This window comes from Medicago sativa, chromosome 5 (genome assembly GCF_051527215.1).
Source record: "Medicago sativa cultivar Bolivia chromosome 5, Bolivia_mono, whole genome shotgun sequence".
Taxonomy (NCBI): domain Eukaryota; kingdom Viridiplantae; phylum Streptophyta; class Magnoliopsida; order Fabales; family Fabaceae; genus Medicago; species Medicago sativa.
The window spans coordinates 9,154,350-9,182,087 of record NC_140753.1 but is presented as its reverse complement, the minus strand read 5'-3'; the positions used below and the strand labels follow the sequence as shown (position 1 = coordinate 9,182,087).

At 38.7% G+C, this 27,738-nt stretch overlaps 1 long non-coding RNA gene across 1 annotated transcript; it reads left to right on the top strand.

Moving 5' to 3' along the window:
* Window positions 1–4,697: 4,697 nt before the first annotated feature.
* LOC146919788 (uncharacterized) lies at window positions 4,698–26,724 on the top strand. The gene is made up of 3 exons (XR_015010690.1): window positions 4,698–5,335; window positions 5,431–5,967; window positions 26,345–26,724. It is a non-coding gene; the product is annotated as an uncharacterized LOC146919788 (long non-coding RNA).
* The last annotated feature ends 1,014 nt before the right edge of the window (window positions 26,725–27,738 follow it).

The following is a 27,738-nucleotide window of genomic DNA, read 5'->3' as shown; positions in this document are numbered from 1 at the left end:
GAAATAAATTTAATAGTGTTAATACTGTATTTAAAATTTTAATACGAAGTGATAAATTGATTTGCAATATTTCCTTTTCATAGTTTTTCACCACCACAATAGTTATATTTGAGGCGCGTTAGATAATTCTTCAATTTAATATTCGAAAATTGGTTCACTATATTGTTCGAATCTAGTCCATTCACTAGAGTCAATTGCTGTTTTTTTAATGACAATTGTTAACAACTAGTTTGTTAGATTACTTCTTTATCCGGGTTTGAGCTCATCACTTCAAGCTCATTTTTAAGTCAAATTAATTGAGATACCCACCTCATACTCAATTTATGCTGATAAACTATTTTGACATTTAAAAAAAATATTTAGTTCACTTTTAAAATAATGAACTTTTTAAAATGTGTATATGTTTATTTAAAAAGTTTAAGCGCAATTTTTTTCTTAAACTTTCTTTTTACCGTTTATCCTTCCAATCAATAAGTCAATTTTTTTAAATAATTGAATAAAAATTTGGATATGCTAAGGAAAACGAGTGAAGAGTTACAAATGGAAAATAGCGTTAGAGAAGATAAGGGAAAAAATGGGTATCAAGATCATGATTTCTTTTTGCGGTGAAAAATGGATATCGGGAACGACTTTCACGATCAGGATTTGGTAAAAAAAATCATAAAATAAAGGTTTGTGTGAAAAATATAATAAACCCATACAATAATTGGATAATACATTCATATTTAGTTTTGTGGGGGTACAAGTGTAAAAATGGAAAAACTGGCAATACTGGCTATGACAAGTCAATGTGGCTTCTCCCATCATGGGAAAATTAACAAGCCTTCCCACCAGAACCTGCACCTGAGAATAAAAGCAATTTGTTTCTAAGTTCTGAAAGTGACTTGACGCTACTTGATAATTAATTATGCAATTCTAGTGGATATTTTTAGTCCAATATGTTTCTAAGTGAGTTAGAGTTATAATGTGTTGAATGTGGCATTATAAGCCAATGAGAAGGTTATTTTAGAAATATTCTATTTGAAATCGCTGCACATTTTATTCATAACTACTCCCTCCGTTTCACAATACTTGTCCATTTTGAAGAAATTACACATACCAAGGAATCAAATAAATGTTGTCATTTTTTATGGAATTCTTTGTGTTTTTTCTATAATACCCTTACTCATTTATTATTTCATTCTATTATTTCTCTCTCTACAATAAATAAGTAAGGGTATTATTGATAAACCAATAATTAATGTTGCATTGAAACTTGAAAGGGACAAGTAAAATGAAACAAAATAATTCTTCAAAATGGACAAGTATTGTGAAACGGAGGGAGTAGTATAAATATTATTTTACCGTGTTTGAAATTTAGGGTGTCACATCATCTACCCGATGAAACCATTGTTGAGTTGCTACTTCATTCAATGCCTCTTAATGATGATTTGTTGCCACACTTTATGCTTCTCCAATGGTCTTCATCAAAGGTCCCCCATCAACATAGGCGAAGTCTAACATGAGGTAGCTGATAGGTCCCTCATCTAGTGAGGGAGCAAAAGATGCTTTTTTTTAACCTTAGGATTATAACATTGGATTGGATCTACTCCACCTCAGCAAGGGAGCACCTACACCTCCCCACACTCAAACCCAAAACTCATAACTCCCCCAAAATCAAAAAAACGACACATCGCAATACATTTTCCTCTCTCCACTCCGATCAACATTTCTTGCTTCCATACTCACCATCGCCGGCCACCGTTAACGGCGGCGATCCTTTCAAAAACAACGAGAACACATCCACAACCATATCACAAAGCTCACCTAAGTTGTCTCTTCTCAGTTGTCAACCTCCTTCGCAGACATACTCGCCGGCGACCTTTTGCGCCACCGGAGTCGATCTACACTGCCGGAGAAGATACAACTTTGTACATATAAATTTCCGCATTCCTTTAAGGTGCACTTCTCATTACAAATTTGGATTTATACTTACCGGTTTAGATCTAAATGTTGAATAATTAGGTTTTTAAATTCAATTGATTATTTTGTTTGTTGTGCATATTGAAGATTAGTGTGTGATTATTATTTTAATGGAAGTAATTATTGTAAGAACAATTATGTGTAGAAGATTAGTGTGTGATTATTATTTTAAAAAAATAAAAAAAGGACATCACGTCACTTCTTCCTGCTTCGCCAACGGTAGCTTCTCCAACGGTAGGATATTAGGGTATAAAAACCCCCAAATACTCCCATTCTCCATTCCCATCTCCTTCATCAATTACTCATCTCATTCATCTATTCTTCTTCTCTTAATCGAATTTCTGTTTCAATTCGTGTTCATATCTCCCTTTCTTTCCCATATTCATCCCTTTCTCTCCATTTCAATTCGTATTCATCCCTTTTTTCCTGGAATCCGAAAATGAGTGATTATTCATCTTCTTCAACCCTGTCTGGTGCGACACAGAAGCAAAGAGGTAACCTGGTTTGCTATTGTGGTGTTGATTCACCATTGGTAACAGCTTGGACAGATGAAAACCCAGGGAGGAGATTCTATGGATGTGGGAGATATTTTCAGAGGAGGAAATGCAAGTTTTTTAGGTGGTTTGATCCGGAAGTCCCAGATCGACAGAAGAAGATCATCAGAGGTTTGCTGAAGAAAAACGATGCTTTGAGGAAGAAAGAGAGAACTCATGTGAGTATCATTGTCATTTTAGGGGTATTGTTGTTGCTAAGTTTTGGTGTAATGTGCATTAAGTTTGCTAACTGATGTAAATTGTAATATTAGGGGGATTAGGTGTGATGTGTTTAAGTTTGCTAACTGATGTAATATTAGAGGGATTAGGTGTGATGTGTTTAATTATGGTAACCTTGTAATGGTATGAAAACTATGTAAGCTATGAATTGAGAATGAAGAAGGAATTGAATAATTTTGTGTACTATGTTTGATGAATTTCTGTTAGTGTGAATAAGTTGTGCAAATAACTGATTGCAAATAACTGATAGACAAATAACTGATTGCAAGATATATATATATATATATATATATATATATATATATATATATATATTGAAGCAAAATAGTACTTAACATAGGCACCCTTAACATAATATGATAATAATAAAAGTACTTAACATTACATGCCCATAGACCTTGTCTGATGTTCCACAAAAGATAAAACACAATTCAAGTCAAAGTGCTTAAAGATTACATTCCAAAAGATGAAATAATTCAACTATCAAACACCCAAAAAGTGGATCGCATATTGTAAGCTAAGTCTCTTATAAAACAACTGAAAATAGTTTAAGGCGTGTTGACTGATTGTTGACTGATTGTTGAGTCTCTTACAAAAAATCAATTACAGATTATCATTCCTAATGCTTAGATAGCCAACTGTCTTCTGCCTTGGCCTGCAAGTTTGCAGCTAACTCATTATGTTCCCACATGATTAGGTCCATGGCCACCTTCAACCTGATCACATCCTCATGTACCTGAAACAAAACCATGTTCTAAGTATAAAATTTTACACAGTTTAACAATCATAACTATTTATTTAAACAAATCACCAACCAAGCCAGTGGTGTTAGGCTGAAACATGTCCTCCATTCCCATCCATCCCAGAACCCAGACTCCAGAGTGTTGGCTGAGTAAACAATTCATAAATTGTCAATAGGTTATACTATAGTCGTATTTTTGTTTTGCAACAGTGATATATACAGTTGACTCACCAGTAGTCATTAGATACAATTCCAATTGGATCAGATATATCCCATTCAGCATGAATGTGGCGGCCTAGCAAAAAATCTGGTGAATAGTGGTCAGATTGCATGATTTGGATAATGGTTTCCCACTGCAATGAGTATTGGTTATGGTTAGAGGCTAGGGTCAAAATATATTGGGAAATATAAATTTTCTGGTTTTTTATAATACCAGTTTCTTTATCACTCTCTGCCTAGCTGGGATACCATTTAGTGAAACACATGGGTCCATGTGGTAAAGAATTCCCTCATGAATTGATGCCACCATTAGATACCAATTATCACAGTTGTCCTTGATGGGAACATAAACCTACGTCAAAACATGTATTTAGGTTACTAACATAATGAGGATCCGTAGTAATAATTGATCTGTACTTGAACATAATGACTTACATATTTCAAGTCATCAAATGGCGGCATCCAGGTTTCCGCATAATCATGGATTAGTTCTTGTAGTGAGGCAGAATTAATCACATCATTCTAGTGGACAATTACATTTACAATATTGATTACAATGAATAAATATATAATTAACATTCTTGTATGATAGTCTAACAAAGAGTACTTTACCGCGAATGATGGAGAGAATGTCCAAACCGTGTTGGTATGGATGTTCCTCTGAACCCATGTAGTCTTCAAGGCCATGATATACAAAATCTAACATAATGATTAAAAAATATTAGGTGTGGAAAAGCTGAATAACTGATCCAATTGGATTTCCTCTGTAAATTACCTCTGCTGCCACAGTATTTCCGGGACATAGAGTTTGGAATAACATACGATTTGCTTGATAATCCGATGCCTTGAACAAATACTCCCTTCATACAAATTGCAACACTCAGATTCAATAGACAGTGTATAATGTATGGTCATATAAAATGAATGTAAACCAATCATTGTGAATAGAAGTGAAATACCCCATGTCTTTATCGGGATGAAACACATAAGCAGCCAAGTGATGGGCTTCATCAGATAGTTCTATTTTTACACTTGTTTTGAAGTTTGACTTCATCTGAAAATGTACAGAGCAAAAATTAGATTAATAGTACTTAGGATCTCTAATTATGATGTTACAACATGTAATAATTTGAGCACCTTTTGTTTGGTCTGGCCATAAGTAGTAGGGGGTAACTTTAGGAGTGTTTTGTGTGGCCCCTTCTTTCACCTTCAATGTGCTTTTTGACTTAGGAGTGGAGGGTACCGAACGTTGTTTTTTCTTAAGGGGATTTTCCATGGTTGGTTCCATCCTCTTTTGAACTTGTGGTGTTTTATTTGGAGGTGACGTGTGAAAGATTGGTAATTTTGGTGTACTAGGGGGTTCTGACTTGTTCCCTAAGCATGATCCCTTTGGTGTTTTAAATGTAGGTGAAAAGCCAAAGGTTTGCAATTTCTGTGTTTTATTGGATGGAGAATGATATGCAACTGGTGGTTTCATAGGAAAGGGGTTGCCAAAGGTTGGCATTGTTTTTGGTGCAATGGGAGGAGAGCTACTGAATCGTAATGCCCTTCCTATGGTTTTTACTTGGCTTGATGGGGTTAAATTTAGGTTCAATTGGGAGGTACAGGCATCTGTAGCATCATCTCCATCTGATTCAAGGTCCAAGATAACATCGCTCACATCAGATCCTTTGAAAATGCTGTTCTTGACATATTTCTTATTACTTATCACTTCTTCTTGTGATTTTTTTTCAGGGGGTTGCTGAGGAGGCATGTCATATTCGTCGACGTTTGGAGTGGGTTTTACAACTGTTGTGGATTCAGAATCAAGACGCTCTTCAATTCTTATCATCTTTCTTTCCATTCTATCTAGTTTATTGCAGATTATGTTGAAGCAGCCGTTTAGCATATCTAACCTATCAGCGTAATCCTGAAAATATATCATGCACAACCAATAAATAAGCAATGTCTTTGGGAGTGTTAATTAGTTTATCATTGTCAACAAACAGATTCAAGTTAATGGAGAGAAACTTCATGTTATTGGTGACAATCCACTGCACATCTTCAGTTTATCAAACATGTTTAAACTTTCACCTTGCCTAAATCTATTGTAACACTTTTTACAGTTTTTGGTCACACATCTGTTTATTTCATTTTCAAGTAGCAAGTATTCAACCTATATTGTGTTTATCATTTTCAGAATATATACCTTTTGGAACTGCAATGATTCCTTCAGTAATGCAAGAAGAGGGTCGTTGGTTTGGCTTCCCAACTGCATTGAAAGTATGATTGGTGAGTAAATTTTGTGCCATTAATGCAATCTACATGGAACTTGAATTAAAAACGAAAAAATGAATACCATATTAGAACAAACAGATGCATCCACGTGTAACTCCTCACCCAGATGTGAAATATTATCATGTCTGCAAAAAAAAAAATTAGTAAATGCACATCAACCACCATTCTTAACCGTATTAATTGCTTGTTTGTTATCATACCCCTTTGTTTTGGTTTCCATGTCTTCAGTGTTCATCTCTACCTCTATCAACCACCACTTAGTTGAGTTGCAACTATTTGAGTTGAATGAATAGTGTTATACCCTAATTTTGGACCTAAAAATACTAGCTCAATTTTTCTTTTCTTGCATTACGAGCTATTTGAACTATCTCTGATCAGTTGCATCTTTCTCTGCATTTTATTTCAATTGTTATTTGCAAAATTCACATGTAAGGGTATTTTGGTCATTTCCTATGTCAAGTGTCTCTCAGTCTTTCAAAATTTTGTTTGAAGTCCTTTCAAGTAGTGTGAATAAGTCTTTGTTTCATTCTATGTCAAAATCCATTTCAAAATTTGCATCTGAAGTCATCTTTGAGTCAATTTTGCCCCTAAAGGGCATTTTAGTCTTTTCAAATGTCAAGTCACTGTTTAAATCCTAGAAGTTGTCTCTGAGTCTTTTAATCTTGCTTGTATAAGTCTTTGTTTCATTTTCCTTGTTAAAAATCCATTTTAATTTGCATCTGAGTCATTTTTAGTCGTTTTTAGCCCTAGGGGCATTTTGGTCATTTCACACAAAATTTCGGCAGAGAGAGGTTACTTTAAAGTACCTCATTTAGGCCATTGGTTCGTTTTAGTCCGTTTTGTCAATTTTATTCGTTCCACTTTACGTTATTTTCCAATTACCAATTTTAATTCATTTTATTTTTTATTTTTAGTCCTAAAATTCCTAAAAATTGTCTTTTAGTCCTTTTGTCCAAGTCATCAGGTCTGTACACGTGTCAGTTGCTCATTTGTCCATCTGTCCAAAAGTTTGTTACAAGGTCCAGTACAAGTGGCAATATTCTATTGGTCCAGAAGCTACACTTGGCAGCCTATAAAAGGCCCCAATCATTGCAGTGCCATTCAGATTCCAACACCTCATCACAAACACTTCACAATTTCTCTCTCTGCTCAGAACAGATCAAAACCGTAACAAACTCTCAAAAAAACTCAAGAACATGATGAACAAGTTCATCATCTTCAAACCCTAACCACTTTTCCAGAATCACAATACACACAAATCCTTTCAAATTCGCACCAATTTCCATCGATTCAGCCACAAGCAAAACGAATTCAGCAAACATTTCACCAAATCAGTCCTAATTCAACAAGTATTGAAGGTTCTCAGTGATTCTTTTCCAAGAATCATCATCATCGAACCGTTCTCTCGCAATTCAAGCATATCTGCGATCACGAGAGAAAGAGATCGAGGAAGAGAAGAAGAGGATCGCAGAAGCCAGCACAGAAGCACAACAAAATCTGAAACCCTAGGGTTTCAACACAAGAACTGAAGCATCAACGCAAGAGCGCAAAGAAGAGAAGCAGATCGAAAAGTTCACAGAAGTCAAAAGAAGAAAAACCTCCGAAGAGTTCGTCCTCTCTCTCGTTCAGGTACCAAATCTTTCTTCCCATCCTGTTTTCGCTCTTTCGTTATCAATCATAGCAACTTGTTTCATATACGTGCTTTTTCTTCGCAAATCGACGTAGAAAGGAGTGTCACAGAAAATCTTTCTTCAAAAACATCGTTTGAAAAGAGCTAAAAGCAAAAGAACATCAACGTCGTGTTTAATTTTTCCCCGATCTACGTCGATTTGCAAGTCCTTTGAAAAAAATGAGCCTCGAAATCGAAGAGAGGAGGTCAGGAGCTATAGAAACATGTGTTTAAGTCTGAGTTCTGGGCGGTTTAGGGCTCCGACGCGGCGGCGCCACCGCCGGCCACCGCGTCGGAGGAAGGTTGAAGATGACCGGCCTTAGGTCGGAGAAGAGAGAGTCTGCAGACTCTCTCTCTCTAAGAACTTTGTAGAGAGAGAAAGAAGTGAGGATTGTGAGGGATTCCTTTGTATTTTGCTTATATACTAGCTCTGTGATTCCACGCGCGCGCGTGCACTGCAGGTCCATGTTCCCCTTGCTTTGAAGCCGTTGGATCTAGGGTTTTAGAGGTTCTGGATCGATCCAACGCCTCCAAGGCCCTTGGATGATCCAAATCCAACCTGTGTTTGGGCCTGGGTCGTTTCTTTGGGTTTTTCTGTATTTTGCTTGTTTTCTTGCTATTTGTCGCACAGTCTTGTGTTTTCACACCCTCACCAGTCCAAATTTCTTCACAAAAATTTCTAATATTTTTTCTAATGTGTTCTTGATATTTTCTTTAACATTTTTGTGATATTTTTTTTTTGTGCTAAAGCCTCTGAAAAATAATTGAATCTTTTTTTCTTATTTTTGTTAGAATTAATAATTTTCTTGCATTTTTTTAGTCCAAAAAACCTTAAAAAATTTCCTAAAAAATTCATATAGGTTTCTTGATAATTTTGTAGCATTTTGTGGTAATTTTTACATGTCAAAATTGGTTAAAAAATTAGGTGTCAATTTTCTTGCTATTTTTGTTATATTTTGTGCTAAAAATAAGTGTATCTTTGCTTGATTTTAATCCAAATATCTTGATGAATGTTGGTGACCTATGCCACTTGAATTCATAGGATTTTAGCTACTGTTTGTGTTTAATTTTGTTGCATAATTGTGAATTTTGGTAGGTTACTTAGCTTACAAGTCATTAAGTAGTTAAATAATGTAAATATGTTTCAAAACTTGTTTTAAAATGTCAAGTAGATCAAGTAGCCTTAATTCCCATTCCAAGCTTGTTTCTAAACTTTAAAAATGTAATTGGAATGTGAGGATTATAGGTCACTTGGTTCTTGCATTTTATGAACAAATTTTGGCCATGTTTGCACTTATTTTCTACCTTTTTACATTCTAATATTTCTCTTACTTCATTTCTTTGATATTGCCTTATGCTACTAATCTTTTCCTTTCATATTTCATATTCACCATAAGCATCATCATTACATCCCATTTTCATCTCTATTTTCTTTCTTGCAATTTAATTTGTACCAAAAGTTAGAATGTAAACACTTAGGAAATTTTGTAATATTCTTTCATGCTTTTAATTTCTTGGCAAAGAGGCCATAGAATGTATCTAGGGTATGATGTAAAGGACAATGGACTCTAATGATGTACACCGACACAAGCACCGACACATGCACACACATCACTAAGTAGCTAGAATATGCATGTTTAGATGTATGTTTAGGATTGTATGCTTAGATGAATGCCTAGGACTCATACTTAGAAAAAATCAATTTTTCAAACAAATGTGAACAACTTCACTCAAACCTTTTCCAAATAAACCTTGGGATCCAATATCCCATTGTATTTTCTTTTCCATTTTCTTAATCAAATTTCAATGAAAATAATCAAACTTTGACTTCTTTTGCAATTCACTAATCCAACCTCACTATTTCCTAATCTCATGCCCTTGAGGCCTCTTTCTATTCTTCCAAAATCCATTTTCAAACTTAAAATCAACCAACAAAAACAAAAACATTTTTTGAGAGAGAACTACGGTGGATTTGATCCCTTAATCGGGTACGTAGGCAAGGAACAAAATTCCTTCAATTCAACTAAAATAAAAAACCAAAAACATTCTTCTCCCTCCAATTCTTCACTTAGAAACTCTTTAGGCTTAATAACACTTTCAAAATAGCATTTAAAAATAAAGCGCGCACGTAGAAATTAAAGACGGTTCCTATAGGTTACTATAGTCGTTATGGGTGCCTAACACCTTCCCGTAGCGAAAACAACTGCCGGACCTCGATTCTCAAGGGTTTTGCTTACTTTTTCCCTTCCCAAGAAAAAATAAGATATCACCGGTTTAAAAGGTTCAAACGTAATCAATGTTTGACACCCGAAAACCAAGATAAAACAGCTGGCGACTTCACTGGGGAGATTCGAGAGTTACGCCTAGTCTTTATTTCCACGCTTGCGCTTCTTTTTTACTTGCTTCTTTTACTTGCTTTCCTATGTGAATAAATGTTTAATTTCTTGCAAACGTGTGGGGTGAGAATATCAAAAGTCCTGCACCCGGGCTGAGTGAACTTAGGATTTAGGAGGGATATAATCGACAATTCATTCCGGGGGTTGCCTCGTGTTTTGGATTATGCGATCAATCCCACATAGCTGAGGCATTTTGGGGGTGATGTTGTCGGCGCGTGTACGTCGCGTTTAGGCACTTTGCTTCTAATTGTTCTATGACGCTATGAACCGTAGATAACCAAACCCATCCATGGCCATTTTCTAGGATGTAGTGCGGAGGCTAAACCGGGTGTTGTCTCGAGTTTTAGTCGTCACGCGATACTACACTCAAGTTAGACCTTCCACGTATAATCATGGAGCGAGAGTTGTCTCGTGGCACCATGAGATACGTCGGAGAGGTTGCAACTTGGGAACCTTTTTAGAACCCGGTTACTATTATCCTAAAGCCCTAGTTTCACCGGACACCGTGTCCACCCATGACTCCTCGACTTTGAACTTCAAACCCACCATGTTTTCTCCGAACTTGAACCTAATCATGCATTCATGCATACATGCATACATGCATAAACTTTTTCCATACATTGTTATCGAAGGGCTTAGACAAGTTGAATTTGTAAACATTGTAGGCATGAAGATGACTAAGTCCTACAAGTTCAAGGAAGTGGATTTGGCTAGTTTGAGGGATTTGGCACTCAAGATCGAGGATCCGACTGGTTTCCGACGCCGTTATGGGGCTTTACTCCCTATTCTCCATACTAATGTGGATGAGAAGCTCGTGCACACTCTGGTGCAATTCTATGATCCGGGGTATCGGTGCTTCACTTTTCCAGACTTTCAGTTGGTGCCTACTCTAGAGGCTTATTCTTCCTTGATGGGTTTATCTATTGCTAAGGGGATACCTTTCTCAGGACCTGAGGATCCTCTTCCTCCATTGGTTATTGCTAAGGATCTCTATCTCAAGACCACCGATGTCTCCAAGAATCTTGTCACTAAGGCACATATTCGAGGGTTCACTTCAGAGTATCTTCTTGGGAAGGCCAACCTCAATACCACTTGTCAGGACACTCTTGAGGCTATTCTTGCACTTCTCATCTATGGGCTTATTCTCTTTCCGAATCTTGATGGCTTCGTGGACATGAATGCTATTATGATCTTCCACTCCAAGAATCCGGTTCCTACTTTGCTAGCTGACACATACCATGCTATTCACGATCGTTCCAGCAAAGGTCGTGGATACATTCTTTGTTGTGTGCCTCTCCTCTATAGGTGGTTTATTTCGCACCTTCCGCAGTCTTTCCACGACAATCCGAGGAATTGGTCTATTTCACAGAGGATTATGGCTCTCACTCCTAATGAAGTGGTTTGGCTCACTCCCGCTTCTAGGGTCAAGGAAATCATCTTCGGTGGCGGAAAGTTTCTTAATGTACCTCTTCTTGGTACCCGGGGTGGAATCAACTATAACCCGGAGCTTGCTTTGCGACAGTTTGGTTTCCCGATGAGAGATAAGCCCATCAATCTTGCTACGGCTCCTTACTTCTTTCACTACTCCAATGCTCCCACCGGAATTAGAGAAGATTTCATGCATGCTTGGACTAAGCTTCGGAAGAAAGAAGTAAAGCATATGGGTGTAAGGTCCGGTATTGCTCATGAGGCCTATACACAGTGGGTGATAAACCGAGCCGAGGAGGCTGGTATGCCTTACCCCTCTATGAGATATGTGTCTGCAACTGTTCCTACCATGCCTTTGCCTCTACTCCCACCTACCCAGGAGATGTATCAGGAGCATCTAGCTATGGAGAGTCGGGAGAAGCGTCAGTGGAGGGCTAGATACTATGAGGCTGAGAACTTGATCATGACTTTGGATGGAAAGGGTGAGCAGCAGACTCATGAGGTCTTGACACTGAAGAAAGAGTTAGCTAAGGCCAAGAGAGAGATTGAGGAGAAAGATAGACTGCTTATGAGGGACTCCAAGAGAGCTAGGGGGGCCCGTGACTTCTATGCACGATACTGCGACTATGAGTCTGAGTCTGAGGACGACGCTTCCACTTCCTATGCTTGAGGACTTCCATTTCCTGTTTGTTATTTCCTTTTGTTTACGTTGAAATTGTCTTGTAAAACTATATGTTGGTTGTTTGTTTCCCGTTTATGTCAATTGTTGTTTAGTAATGTTTACAAGTTTATAATTTGTCTAAAACCCTTCGATAACACAAAAAGAGTCTTTTTTTGCATGCATTTACACATTTCACGCATCATATGCATTCATTGGCCACAAAAAAACTTCTCTCGTGCTCATTGCCTCCTGGTTTTGTCCGCCGCAGTCTAAAAAGTGGCTCGTGTTCGCAAAGTCTACCAACCAGATAGAATTCATCAGACAAGATTTCACAAGAGAAGGATGATGGCTAATTTTGAAGAAGAGAATGCTCAGCTCCGTGCCGAATTGGCTGCTATGAAAGAAGACTTGGCTAAGGCTCATGACGCTATGTCTGCTATGATGGCTTCACAGGAACAACCAGCCACTTCTATTCCAGTTACTGCTGAGGTGATTCCCTCTATCCCACTATCTACTGTGGCTACTGATGCTCGTTTTGTTATGCCCAACGGCCGTCCTTATGGCCTCTCAGCTTACTACTCTCCTAATACTGCCGCTGGTGTCTCTGGTTTTGCTGGTCAAGGACAGATTCCGGTGTCTACTGCTATGCCTCAGGTGACTACCGTTGTTACCGACCCTATTGTACACACTGTGCAACAGGTAATTGATGTTGATACTCCGCGTGGACAAGATCCCGCAATGGAAGCTATGAAGAAACAGTTAAGGGAGTTGGCTGGAGAACTCCGTGAGGTCAAGGCTAGCCGAGGAAACAATGGTGCTCCTGCTAAAACTCGTGATCTGTGCTTGGTATCCCGATTTGAGGTTCCTAAGAAATTCAAAGAGCCAGAATTTGACAAGTACAATGGGACTTCTTGCCCACACAACCATGTTATCCGGTATGTCCGAAAGATGGCTAACTATGCCGACAATGATGCACTGATGATCCATTGCTTTCAGAGTAGCTTGACAGATGATGCAGCAGATTGGTACACTGGTCTGAGCAAAGACAACATTCATACCTTTGAGGAACTTGCTGCTGCCTTTGAAGGACAATATGAATTCAATACCCGTCTGAGGCCAAACAGGGACTCTCTTAAAGCCCTATCTCAGAAATCAGATGAAACCTTCCGAGAATATGCCCAAAGGTGGAGAGGGGCAGCTGCCCGTGTTTCTCCTCGACTTGATGAGGAAGAGTTAACACAAACGTTCTTGAAGACTCTGAAGAAGGAATACAAGGAGAGAATGATAGTCTCTGCCCCAAACAACTTCTCTGATATGGTTACAATGGGCACTCGACTAGAAGAGGCTGTCCGGGATGGTATTATTGTCCTCGAGAAAGGTGAATCATCAACCAGTGCACCAAAGAAGTACGGTAATGGTCATCACAAGAGAAAAGAATCTGATGTGGGAATGGTGTCTGGTAATCCATCTGCAGCAGCCATGCAACTACCTCTGCCTTACCACTACATGCAATACTCTCAGCATCCTTTCTTCCCACCATTCTATCAGCAATATCCTCTACCACCGGGTCAACCACCAATGCCCGTCAATGCCATCCCCCAGCAAGTACAACAACAGCCTCCTGCTCAACAGCAACGGCAGCAACAACAGGGTCCCCGATCCAAGCCTTCTTTTCCACCAATACCAATGTCGTATGGTGAGCTGCTCCCAACTCTGCTGGCCAAGGGGCACTGTGTCACTAGACCAGGCAAGCCTCCGCCTAATCCATTACCTCCTAGGTTCCGTCAGGACCTAACATGTGAATTTCATCAGGGTGCTCAAGGCCATGATATTGAAAATTGCTTTGCTCTGAAATATATTGTGAAAGATCTGATAGAAAAGGGACGGTTGACTTTTGAGAACAGTGTTCCTCACGTCCTTGACAACCCGCTTCCAAACCATGCTGCTGTCAATATGATTGAGGCCTTTGAAAGGATTCCCGTTCCTCAAGAGGGTCCCATGTTGGATGTCCGCAATGTCGTTACTCCCTTGGTACCTCTACAAATCAAGCTCTGCCAGGCTTATCTGTTCAAACATGATCATGATTCTTGTTCGGAATGTCTGCAGAATCCTATGGGCTGTTGTGTTGTGCAAAATGATATCCAGAGCCTGATGGATGACAAGTACCTGATTGCCAGTGATGTATGTGTGATTGTGCCAGTGTTCCATGACTCTCCTGTTGAAAGTGTATCTCAGGCAAAGAATGTTGAGCCTTTGGTGATCAGGCTACCTGGTCCGGTATCTTATACCTCTACCAAAGCAATTCCCTACAAATACAATGCAACCATGGTTGAAAATGGGGTGGAAGTACCTCTGGTATCCCCAGCTACAATTGACAATGTTGCCGGTGAAATTACAGCTCTCAGAAGCGGGAAAGTCCGTCCACCTTTGTTTCAAAGACAGGTGGTCACACCCATTGCTACGGTAACTCCACCAGTCGCTCCTCCTGTTGACAAGAACACCGGCCCAGCAGGCCAATCCATTGAAGAGTCCAATCTGGACGAAATCCTGAGGCTTATCAAGAAAAGTGACTATAAGATTGTTGATCAGCTACTACAAACCCCATCAAAGATATCAATTTTGTCTCTGCTCATGAGCTCGGAAGCTCACAGAAAGGTGTTGATGAAGATACTTGAACAAGCTTATGTTGACCACGAAGTCTCTGTAGATCAGTTTGATGGGATAGTGAGCAATATTACTGCCTGCAACAACTTGGGGTTTGGTGATGATGAGCTCCCCGAAGCAGGGAAACGCCACAACTTGGCTCTACATATCTCGGTGCATTGTGGGTCTGACCTGATATCCAACGTGTTGGTAGACACTGGATCATCTCTGAACGTAATGCCTGAATCAACGCTAAGGCAATTGAGCCATCATGGAATTTCTCTGAGGGGTAGCAGCTATCTGGTTAAAGCTTTTGATGGATCCCGCAAAGATGTTCTCGGGGAAGTGGACTTGCCAATTACCATTGGTCCCGAGACATTTCAAATAACTTTCCAAGTCATGGACATCAATGCTTCTTACAGCTGTCTCCTCGGAAGACCATGGATCCATGACGCTGGAGCAGTAACTTCCACTTTGCATCAGAAGCTCAAGTTCATGAAGAATGGTAAGGTTGTCACTGTATATGGTGAGGAGGCATTCCTGGTTAGCCAAATATCATCATTCTCTTGTGTTGAAGCAGGGTCCGCAGAAGGAACGTCGTTTCAAGGATTGACTGTTGAGGGTGCAGAGCCCCGGAGGGCTGGTGCTAGCATGGCCTCACTGAAAGATGCCCAGAAGGCTGTTCAAGCAGGGCAAGCTGCTGGCTGGGGCAAGGTGATTCAGATCTTGGAAAACAAGCGTAAAGAAGGCCTTGGATTCTCCCCGACATCTGCTGTTTCAAAGGGAACTTTCTACAGTGCTGGGTTCATCAATGCTATTACTGAAGATGCTGCTGGAGGTGGTTACGTGCCTACCTTTGTTATACCAGGAGGCACTGTGAGAAATTGGGAAGCCATTGATGTTCCTTTAGTCATGCATGCTTCCATGTAATGTGTTTTGTTGCTCATGTCTTTTGTTTTCAAAATAACAATCCTTTCGCTCTGCCCAAGGCGAAAGTGATATCTTTGTAAGGGCGTGTTTGTTTCGGCATTGCCGTTATCAATAAAAGTTGTCGTTTTTCTCACGACTCTTTGTTTTTTTTACTTTTTAGTGCCTTTTTCTTGGAAATAATGGTAATGCCAGAAAAAACCAAAACATCTGTATTTTTCTTATTAATTTCAAAAATCTGCATGAAAAACATTTTTCTAAAATCATCCCAATCATATTATGCAGATTGAACCATAATAAACCCGTTGAACACAGTGACCCTATGGTTCCTCCAAATTTTGAATTCCCTGTATATGAAGCTGAAGATGAGGATGATAATGATGAAGAGATACCGTATGAGATCACTCGACTGCTTGAGCAAGAAAGAAGAGCCATTCAGCCTCACCAGGAAGAAATTGAGCTTATCAACCTGGGTACTGAGGAAAACAAGCGAGAGATCAAGATTGGTGCTGCACTTGAGCCAGAAGTGAAAAAGAAGATCATTCAGCTTCTCCATGATTATCCAGATGTCTTTGCATGGTCCTATGAAGATATGCCGGGTCTAGATCCCAAGATTGTGGAACATCGGATACCGACAAGGCCTGAATGTCCTCCTGTCAAACAGAAATTGAGAAGGTCTCGTCCAGACATGGCTCTTAAGATCAAGGCTGAAGTACAGAAGCAAATTGATGCGGGTTTCCTCATGACAGCTGAATATCCTGAGTGGATTGCCAATATCGTACCAGTACCAAAGAAAGATGGGAAAGTACGAATGTGTGTTGATTACAGAGACCTGAATAAAGCCAGTCCAAAAGATAACTTCCCATTGCCTCATATTGATGTGCTTGTTGACAGTACTGCTCAATCCAAAGTATTCTCCTTCATGGATGGTTTCTCTGGCTATAACCAGATACGAATGTCACCTGAAGATAGAGAAAAGACGTCCTTCATCACTCCGTGGGGAACGTTCTGTTATAAAGTTATGCCATTTGGCCTGATAAATGCTGGTGCTACCTATCAAAGGGGTATGACAACTCTGTTTCACGATATGATTCACAAAGAGATTGAAGTATATGTGGATGATATGATTGTGAAGTCAAGTGATGAAGAGCAACATGTTGTGTATCTGAAAAAGATGTTTGAAAGATTGAGAAAGTACAAGCTGCGATTGAATCCTAATAAATGCACATTTGGTGTAAGATCTGGAAAGTTGCTAGGCTTCATTGTCAGTCAAAGAGGCATTGAAGTTGATCCTGACAAAGTCCGAGCCATCAGAGAGATGCCGGCCCCTCAAACTGAAAAGCAAGTCAGAGGTTTCCTCGGACGTCTGAACTATATTTCAAGATTCATATCTCACATGACTACTACTTGTGGACCAATTTTCAAATTACTCAGAAAGAATCAGCCTGTTGTATGGAATGATGAATGCCAGGAAGCTTTTGATAGCATTAAAGAATACCTGTTGGAACCACCTATCCTCGTCCCACCAGTGGAAGGAAGACCTTTGATTATGTATCTGTCAGTGTTAGATGATTCAGTGGGTTGTGTTCTCGGTCAGCAAGATGAGACTGGTAAGAAAGAGCATGCTATCTACTATCTGAGCAAGAAGTTCACCGACTGTGAGACTCGGTATACAATGCTTGAAAAGACCTGTTGTGCTTTAGCTTGGGCTGCCAAACGCCTGCGTCATTATATGGTGAATCATACAACTTGGTTGATATCCCGAATGGATCCAATCAAATACATCTTTGAGAAACCTGCTGTTACTGGAAAGATCGCACGTTGGCAAATGTTGTTGTCTGAATATGATATTGTGTACAAAGCTCAGAAAGCAATCAAAGGAAGCGTCCTTGCTGAGCATCTTGCTTGCCAGCCTCTTGATGATTACCAGCCAATTAAGTTTGATTTCCCTGATGAAGAGATTATGTATCTGAAAGCAAAAGACTGCGAAGAACCACTGATCAATGAAGGGCCGGATCCCAATAGCAAATGGGGATTGGTGTTTGATGGTGCTGTTAATGCTTATGGTAAAGGAATTGGAGCCATCATTGTAACTCCACAGGGGCACCACATTCCTTTCACCGCTCGAATAACTTTTGAGTGCACAAACAACATAGCTGAATATGAAGCATGCATCTTGGGCATTGAAGAAGCCCTTGACCTGAGAATCAAACACCTTGACATCTATGGAGATTCTGCACTTGTTATTAATCAGATAAAGGGTGAATGGGAGACTCATCATGAGAAACTAATCCCATACCGTGACTATGCAAGACGTCTGTTGACATATTTTACCAAGGTTGAGCTGCACCACATCCCTCGGGATGAAAACCAGATGGCTGACGCTCTTGCTACTCTGTCTTCCATGTTTCGTGTCAACCACTGGAATGATGTGCCCGTAATCAAAGTGCAGCGTCTTGATAGACCCGCTCATGTGTTTACTATTGAAAACATGCCAGATCAAGCTGATAGAGATGGGAATGATAAAAAGCCTTGGTATTACAACGTCAAACAATTCTTGCAGAATCGTGAATATCCACCTGGTGCTTCCAACAGGGATAAAAAGACTTTGAGACGATGGGCTAGTAGATTCTTTCTGGACGGAGAAATCCTATACAAGAGGAACTATGACATGGTCTTGCTGAGATGTGTTGACAAACAAGAAGCTGAGAAGTTGATGCATGATGTGCATGATGGTACCTTTGGGACCCACGCTTCGGGCCACACCATGTCAAGGAAACTGCTAAGAGCCGGCTATTACTGGATAACTATGGAGCGTGACTGCCACAAACACGCCAAGAGATGCCACAAGTGTCAAATTTATGCTGACAAGATTCATGTGCCTCCACACGCTCTCAATGTTATCTCTTCCCCATGGCCTTTCTCTATGTGGGGCATTGACATGATCGGAAGAATCGAACCAAAGGCTTCCAATGGACATCGTTTCATTCTAGTGGCAATTGATTATTTCACCAAGTGGGTTGAAGCTGCTTCCTATGCAAATGTGACCAAGCAAGTGGTTGTCAAGTTTATCAAGAATAACATCATCTGTCGATATGGTGTTCCCAACAAGATCATCACTGACAATGGTTCCAATCTGAACAATAGCATGATGCAAGCTTTATGTGAAGAATTCAAAATTGAACATCACAACTCTTCTCCTTATAGACCTCAGATGAATGGTGCAGTTGAGGCCGCTAACAAGAACATCAAGAAGATTGTTCAGAAGATGGTCACTACTTACAAAGACTGGCATGAAATGATACCTTTTGCCTTGCATGGTTACCGTACTACAGTGCGCAGTTCAACCGGGGCAACTCCCTTCTCTCTGGTATATGGCATGGAAGCAGTTCTCCCTCTGGAAGTGGAGATTCCATCTCTTCGAGTAATCATGGAAGCCAAATTAACTGAGGCTGAATGGTGTCAAAGTCGGTATGATCAATTGAATCTGATTGAAGAGAAACGTATGGATGCTATGACTCATGGACAGTTGTATCAAGTTCGAATGAAGAATGCTTTTGACAAGAAAGTCCGACCTCGAGAATTCAAGGAAGGCGAACTTGTATTGAAAAGAAGGATAAGTCAGCAACCCGACCCAAGGGGCAAGTGGACACCTAACTATGAAGGTCCTTATGTTGTCAAGAAGGCTTTCTCTGGTGGTGCTTTGATTCTTACGCACATGGATGGTGTTGAACTCCCAAATCCTGTTAATGCCGATATAGTCAAGAAATACTTTGTCTAGAAAGAAAAGAACAGCGTGGTAGGTCGAAAACCCGAAAGGGCGGCCTAGGCAAAAATGCGCTTCCCGGTGGATCGAAAACCCGAAAGGGCGATCCAGGCAAAAGTTAGGGACAAAAAAAATAATATGAAAGAGCTCGCTGAGATTGTACGCAACTCAGGCAAGAATGAGCGCCTCGATGAGCCGAAAACCCGAAAGGGCGGTTCATGCAAAAATGAGGTTGACAATAAAGACAAGTAACTACATCTGGCAAATCACCATCACCCCTTGGGACATCTGCAACTGTCAATGATCGTCTTCACCAGAGGCTTCTGTACTTGTGAATTCAAAATTTCTATGAAATATAGCGGTCATCGTGTTCAATGTATCACCAACCAATAAAATTACCATTTTCCAAGCTTTGTAAATCCGTGGAGTCGTGCCCTTGGCTGACTTTCACTCTTCTACATCAATTTGAGCCTTTCTGTTGTTTGAAATTCTATTTTTCTTTCTACTTTCAATGCTATATACAAAATATTTTCCTTCTATTTGATAATGTCAATGTCTGAAACAAACATCTTTGAAAATTGAAAAATCTTTTCCTGTCTATTTTTGAAAGCAAACCTGAGCAACAGGGTACATTTCAATGAAACATGCATGAATGAATGAGTGTCAATGTCTATTTCAATAACATGTTACAAGCAGGTTACTCCCCGGGATGATCTGTGGTCAATGGCAAGAATGAAAAAACAGAATGAAATGAAAAGAAAAAATGAAGATAAAAAAGCTCGCTAAGTTGAAAACCCGAAAGGGCGGCTTAGGCAAAAATGAGCACCCCGCTGATTGACAACCTATGAAGGCAATTCAGGCAAAAATGGGGCAAGGAAAAGAATCTTATCCCCCGGTGAATCGAAAACCCGAAAGGGCGGTTCAGGCAAAAATGGGGTTTGAAAATGAAAAAATGAAAGAATGAAATATTGAAAAAGCATTGACCACAGATGCGAACATCCAATGTTTACCCAGCACTGACACGCCTAGCAACGGCGACCTGTATCCACGGACTTTCCGAAGGTCCCTCTTCTACAAGTTTTATTGCCCTCAGCCATGGTTTCGATACGTCTCCCAACGACGGTATCTCCAAAGAGGTTTTTTCCCTGTGAATATGTTGCAGCACGAGCCACTACGTGCCCAATCTTCCAATGTCTTGTCTGCCTTTGTGAAATTTCTCTGCCAAGTTGCCAACCAATCATGCATTTCAAGCATTCATACATGCATAATCATGCATTTTACGTGCTCATGCATCCAATAATCTTGCTATATCATACATACATGTTGCATATCCAACTTTCAACTGCCAAATTCAATCAAAGTTTCAACTGTCAAACTCAATTCCAACTGTCAATTCCAATTTTAAATTCAACTGTCAAATCCAATTCAATTTCAATTGTCAAAATTCAAAGCAATCTCAACTTCAATAACAATTCCAGTGTTGACATACAATGACAATGTCAATGTCAATCTCCAATTCCAATGTTGACATCCAACGACAATGTCAATGTCAATCTTCAATTCCAATTTCAATCCAATTCCAATGTCAATTTCCAATTTCAATTCCAATGACTATGTCAATGTCAATCTCATATTCCAGTATTGACATCCAATGACAATGTCAATGTCAATCTTTCAATTCCAGTATTGACATCCAATGACAATGTCAATGTCAATCTTTCAATTCCAATGTTGACATCCAATGACAACGTCAATGTCAATTTTCAATCCAATTTCAATGTCAAATTCCAATTTCAATCCAATCTCAATGTCAATTGCAACTTTCCAATATCCAATGTCAAATTCAATTCCAACTTCCATGTCAATGTCAATTTCAATTCCAATTTCAATGTCTATGTCTATGTCTCTGCCAATGTCAATTTTCAATTCAAATCAATGTCAATTTACTCTTGGGCCAACAAAAATGGTCATGTCAATTTTTCAACTCAAATCAATGTCAATTTACTCTCAATTTACTCTTGGGCCAACAAAAATGGTCATGTCTATTTTTCAAATCAAGTCAATAACAATTTACCCTCAATTGGTATCTTGTTAAGCCAGACTTTCAATTGGTATCTCATTGCTGGTCAAGTGCCGGGTTCAATCCAAAAAAGAACCACTTGTACCTGCTTGTATGCCTGTGCTTCCGGACAAACGGCAAGTTCGATAGAACAGTTTGTACCCAGCTTATGCTTTGTTATTGGTCAAACGGCAAGTTCGATAGAACAGTTTGTATCCAGCTCATGCTCTATTATCAGTCAGACGGCAAGTTCAATCTGAAGAACAGTTTGTACCCAGCTTATGCTTTGTTATCGGTCAAACGACAAGTTCGTTCTAAGAGAACAGTCTGTACTCTCCCACATGATGTGGTGATAACCCAACAAGCAAGTTCGATCCAAAGAAACAGCTTGTATCAACCCTTTTGTCTATGTCTCCAGCCAAACGGCCAGTTCAATCCAAAAGAACAGTTTGTGTCTGCCTATCTGTCTGTATCTTCAACCAAGTGTCAAGTTCGATCCAAAGAACCGCTTGTATCTGCCTATATGTCTATGTTTCCGGTCAAGTGCCAAGTTCAATCCCTAGAACAGCTTGCACCTATCCCGTGTTTTTGTATTCCTTGGTCAAGTGACTAGTTCGACCCAAAGAACAACTTGTACCCTATTTTCTACTTCCTGGCTTGTCTACCCTGTCAGTGTCTATCTGAATCCCCAGTGACATGATAGGTTCCATAGACTCCAGTTGTTTGTCTTGCATTCATAATCAAATATTGCATAACATTCATGTTTTTGAAAATCTGAAAGCGTATTTTTACGTCCAAAAACAGTGCAAATGTTAATATTTAAGTATCTTCGTCCCGTCAACTCTAAGACTTCGTCTCTTGACTCTCCGGACAAAGAAACTTAAATAGGGGCAGCTGTTATACCCTAATTTTGGACCTAAAAATACTAGCTCAATTTTTCTTTTCTTGCATTACGAGCTATTTGAACTATCTCTGATCAGTTGCATCTTTCTCTGCATTTTATTTCAATTGTTATTTGCAAAATTCACATGTAAGGGTATTTTGGTCATTTCCTATGTCAAGTGTCTCTCAGTCTTTCAAAATTTTGTTTGAAGTCCTTTCAAGTAGTGTGAATAAGTCTTTGTTTCATTCTATGTCAAAATCCATTTCAAAATTTGCATCTGAAGTCATCTTTGAGTCAATTTTGCCCCTAAAGGGCATTTTAGTCTTTTCAAATGTCAAGTCACTGTTTAAATCCTAGAAGTTGTCTCTGAGTCTTTTAATCTTGCTTGTATAAGTCTTTGTTTCATTTTCCTTGTTAAAAATCCATTTTAATTTGCATCTGAGTCATTTTTAGTCGTTTTTAGCCCTAGGGGCATTTTGGTCATTTCACACGAAATTTCGGCAGAGAGAGGTTACTTTAAAGTACCTCATTTAGGCCATTGGTTCGTTTTAGTCCGTTTTGTCAATTTTATTCGTTCCACTTTACGTTATTTTCCAATTACCAATTTTAATTCATTTTATTTTTTATTTTTAGTCCTAAAATTCCTAAAAATTGTCTTTTAGTCCTTTTGTCCAAGTCATCAGGTCTGTACACGTGTCAGTTGCTCATTTGTCCATCTGTCCAAAAGTTTGTTACAAGGTCCAGTACAAGTGGCAATATTCTATTGGTCCAGAAGCTACACTTGGCAGCCTATAAAAGGCCCCAATCATTGCAGTGCCATTCAGATTCCAACACCTCATCACAAACACTTCACAATTTCTCTCTCTGCTCAGAACAGATCAAAACCGTAACAAACTCTCAAAAAAATTCAAGAACATGATGAACAAGTTCATCATCTTCAAACCCTAACCACTTTTCCAGAATCACAATACACACAAATCCTTTCAAATTCGCACCAATTTCCATCGATTCAGCCACAAGCAAAACGAATTCAGCAAACATTTCACCAAATCAGTCCTAATTCAACAAGTATTGAAGGTTCTCAGTGATTCTTTTCCAAGAATCATCATCATCGAACCGTTCTCTCGCAATTCAAGCATATCTGCGATCACGAGAGAAAGAGATCGAGGAAGAGAAGAAGAGGATCGCAGAAGCCAGCACAGAAGCACAACAAAATCTGAAACCCTAGGGTTTCAACACAAGAACTGAAGCATCAACGCAAGAGCGTAAAGAAGAGAAGCAGATCGAAAAGTTCACAGAAGTCAAAAGAAGAAAAACCTCCGAAGAGTTCGTCCTCTCTCTCGTTCAGGTACCAAATCTTTCTTCCCATCCTGTTTTCGCTCTTTCGTTATCAATCATAGCAACTTGTTTCATATACGTGCTTTTTCTTCGCAAATCGACGTAGAAAGGAGTGTCACAGAAAATCTTTCTTCAAAAACATCGTTTGAAAAGAGCTAAAAGCAAAAGAACATCAACGTCGTGTTTAATTTTTCCCCGATCTACGTCGATTTGCAAGTCCTTTGAAAAAAATGAGCCTCGAAATCGAAGAGAGGAGGTCAGGAGCTATAGAAACATGTGTTTAAGTCTGAGTTCTGGGCGGTTTAGGGCTCCGACGCGGCGGCGCCACCGCCGGCCACCGCGTCGGAGGAAGGTTGAAGATGACCGGCCTTAGGTCGGAGAAGAGAGAGTCTGCAGACTCTCTCTCTCTAAGAACTTTGTAGAGAGAGAAAGAAGTGAGGATTGTGAGGGATTCCTTTGTATTTTGCTTATATACTAGCTCTGTGATTCCACGCGCGCGCGTGCACTGCAGGTCCATGTTCCCCTTGCTTTGAAGCCGTTGGATCTAGGGTTTTAGAGGTTCTGGATCGATCCAACGCCTCCAAGGCCCTTGGATGATCCAAATCCAACCTGTGTTTGGGCCTGGGTCGTTTCTTTGGGTTTTTCTGTATTTTGCTTGTTTTCTTGCTATTTGTCGCACAGTCTTGTGTTTTCACACCCTCACCAGTCCAAATTTCTTCACAAAAATTTCTAATATTTTTTCTAATGTGTTCTTGATATTTTCTTTAACATTTTTGTGATATTTTTTTTTTGTGCTAAAGCCTCTGAAAAATAATTGAATCTTTTTTTCTTATTTTTGTTAGAATTAATAATTTTCTTGCATTTTTTTAGTCCAAAAAACCTTAAAAAATTTCCTAAAAAATTCATATAGGTTTCTTGATAATTTTGTAGCATTTTGTGGTAATTTTTACATGTCAAAATTGGTTAAAAAATTAGGTGTCAATTTTCTTGCTATTTTTGTTATATTTTGTGCTAAAAATAAGTGTATCTTTGCTTGATTTTAATCCAAATATCTTGATGAATGTTGGTGACCTATGCCACTTGAATTCATAGGATTTTAGCTACTGTTTGTGTTTAATTTTGTTGCATAATTGTGAATTTTGGTAGGTTACTTAGCTTACAAGTCATTAAGTAGTTAAATAATGTAAATATGTTTCAAAACTTGTTTTAAAATGTCAAGTAGATCAAGTAGCCTTAATTCCCATTCCAAGCTTGTTTCTAAACTTTAAAAATGTAATTGGAATGTGAGGATTATAGGTCACTTGGTTCTTGCATTTTATGAACAAATTTTGGCCATGTTTGCACTTATTTTCTACCTTTTTACATTCTAATATTTCTCTTACTTCATTTCTTTGATATTGCCTTATGCTACTAATCTTTTCCTTTCATATTTCATATTCACCATAAGCATCATCATTACATCCCATTTTCATCTCTATTTTCTTTCTTGCAATTTAATTTGTACCAAAAGTTAGAATGTAAACACTTAGGAAATTTTGTAATATTCTTTCATGCTTTTAATTTCTTGGCAAAGAGGCCATAGAATGTATCTAGGGTATGATGTAAAGGACAATGGACTCTAATGATGTACACCGACACAAGCACCGACACATGCACACACATCACTAAGTAGCTAGAATATGCATGTTTAGATGTATGTTTAGGATTGTATGCTTAGATGAATGCCTAGGACTCATACTTAGAAAAAATCAATTTTTCAAACAAATGTGAACAACTTCACTCAAACCTTTTCCAAATAAACCTTGGGATCCAATATCCCATTGTATTTTCTTTTCCATTTTCTTAATCAAATTTCAATGAAAATAATCAAACTTTGACTTCTTTTGCAATTCACTAATCCAACCTCACTATTTCCTAATCTCATGCCCTTGAGGCCTCTTTCTATTCTTCCAAAATCCATTTTCAAACTTAAAATCAACCAACAAAAACAAAAACATTTTTTGAGAGAGAACTACGGTGGATTTGATCCCTTAATCGGGTACGTAGGCAAGGAACAAAATTCCTTCAATTCAACTAAAATAAAAAACCAAAAACATTCTTCTCCCTCCAATTCTTCACTTAGAAACTCTTTAGGCTTAATAACACTTTCAAAATAGCATTTAAAAATAAAGCGCGCACGTAGAAATTAAAGACGGTTCCTATAGGTTACTATAGTCGTTATGGGTGCCTAACACCTTCCCGTAGCGAAAACAACTCCCGGACCTCGATTCTCAAGGGTTTTGCTTACTTTTTCCCTTCCCAAGAAAAAATAAGATATCACCGGTTTAAAAGGTTCAAACGTAATCAATGTTTGACACCCGAAAACCAAGATAAAACAAATAGCTGTGACTTGATTTGAGGATAGGTTGTATTGCAAAGTGGACATTAAATGCAGAGCAGGGTAGTGGTTTTCAAAACATTCCATATTTGAGATTAATTTAGCCTTGGAGATAGGGTGCAGGACACCATTAGTTTCCATTATCATGCATATCAATTAATGAAAAGCAGATCACAATTTTATTATTTTAATTTTTATTTCATAAATGCAATTAAAAAATGCAGGTTTAACATGGTTCTCTAAAAGGCGCCGAGCCATCTGATGGAATTTTGGTTTGCGCGCTGGTGAAATTTGAAGGATAATGTCTGTGAAAGCATGCTGCAGCCTGCAGAACATGGGTACAAGACAAATTTGTGTGCTGTAAGGTCACCCATTACAATGCTCCCATCTGCTGACATGTGTCAAGTAGCTCCAATTTTGTAATACCCTACAAGTCCTATTTTGATGTTGAGGTCTGAAGACATTCCATTTGTATGATATTAAACTGTGTAATAGTCCAAAATTCATTGAATGCATTGCTTGTGATTCAAACAAAAATTGTGGTGTGTTGACTGTTGGTGAGGTTTTAAAAAAATAATCCGAGTTAATGGTTAATTATCACTTAGCTTTGGCCAACAAAGACATATTAGAGTGCAACAAAGGCATATTATTTCTCTAACAAACAAACACTTAAACTAGAAGATTAAAAAAAAAACAATGTAAATTAGAAAACACACTTAATGTGAAATAATTGCTTGATCCAGAGCTTCTTTTTTTTTCGACAAAGGTTGATACATAGAGTTAACTCCTAAATTTAATTAACTTTAAAAACATGACATAATCCTATAGTTAACAGGTTCGCTTCATCAAAAAAAATACACAAACTTCATAAAAAAAGAGTTAACAGGTTCGTCCAAAATAATCAGCAGCTGCCATAATCAATTGGTTTTGTTAAACAAAATCACAATTAAAACCAAAATCAGGGCGAACACCAATTTCCCAATATCTTTTTTCCTCTGTTTCTCAAACTCTTTCGTCAATTTAGAGAGTTCATCCTTAGAAGCATTTTCAAAATGTGTCTTCAAAGAAGAAATTTTGGTCAAAAGTTGATTTTTCATAACATCCAAATTATCATCAACCACACTTTTGACTCCACCAATCGCATGCTTAATCTCATCTCTTATCTCCTCGTGCTCTGCTTCCTGTGCCTCAACCGATAAGTTCAGATCTTGTACCAGCTTAGAAATCTCATGTCCAAGATCAACTTTAGTTAAATCCATTGGAGGTTGGAAATTATTTTTTGTGAAATCAGGAATGGGTTCACACCAGCAAGTCCATCTGCAAGCATTTTTTTTACACTTATACAAAAGTCTATTTGGGTATTCCTTGTTCGTTGATACTTGGATCTCTGCAACTTCTTCACATCTGCAGAATTTGATAGCATACCGGCTCCATGAAACATGGTTTGAGCTGTTGGTAGAAGATGCCATTTGTGAGAGATGTGGGATAAAATCTGAACCAGAGAATATGAGATGATTAGTGTAAAATTTAAAAAGAAAAATAAAATGAGTAAACTAAGATTTAAGTAGACTACAGAACGTTAGTTCCTTAAACTAAGATTTAAAAAGAAAAATACTTG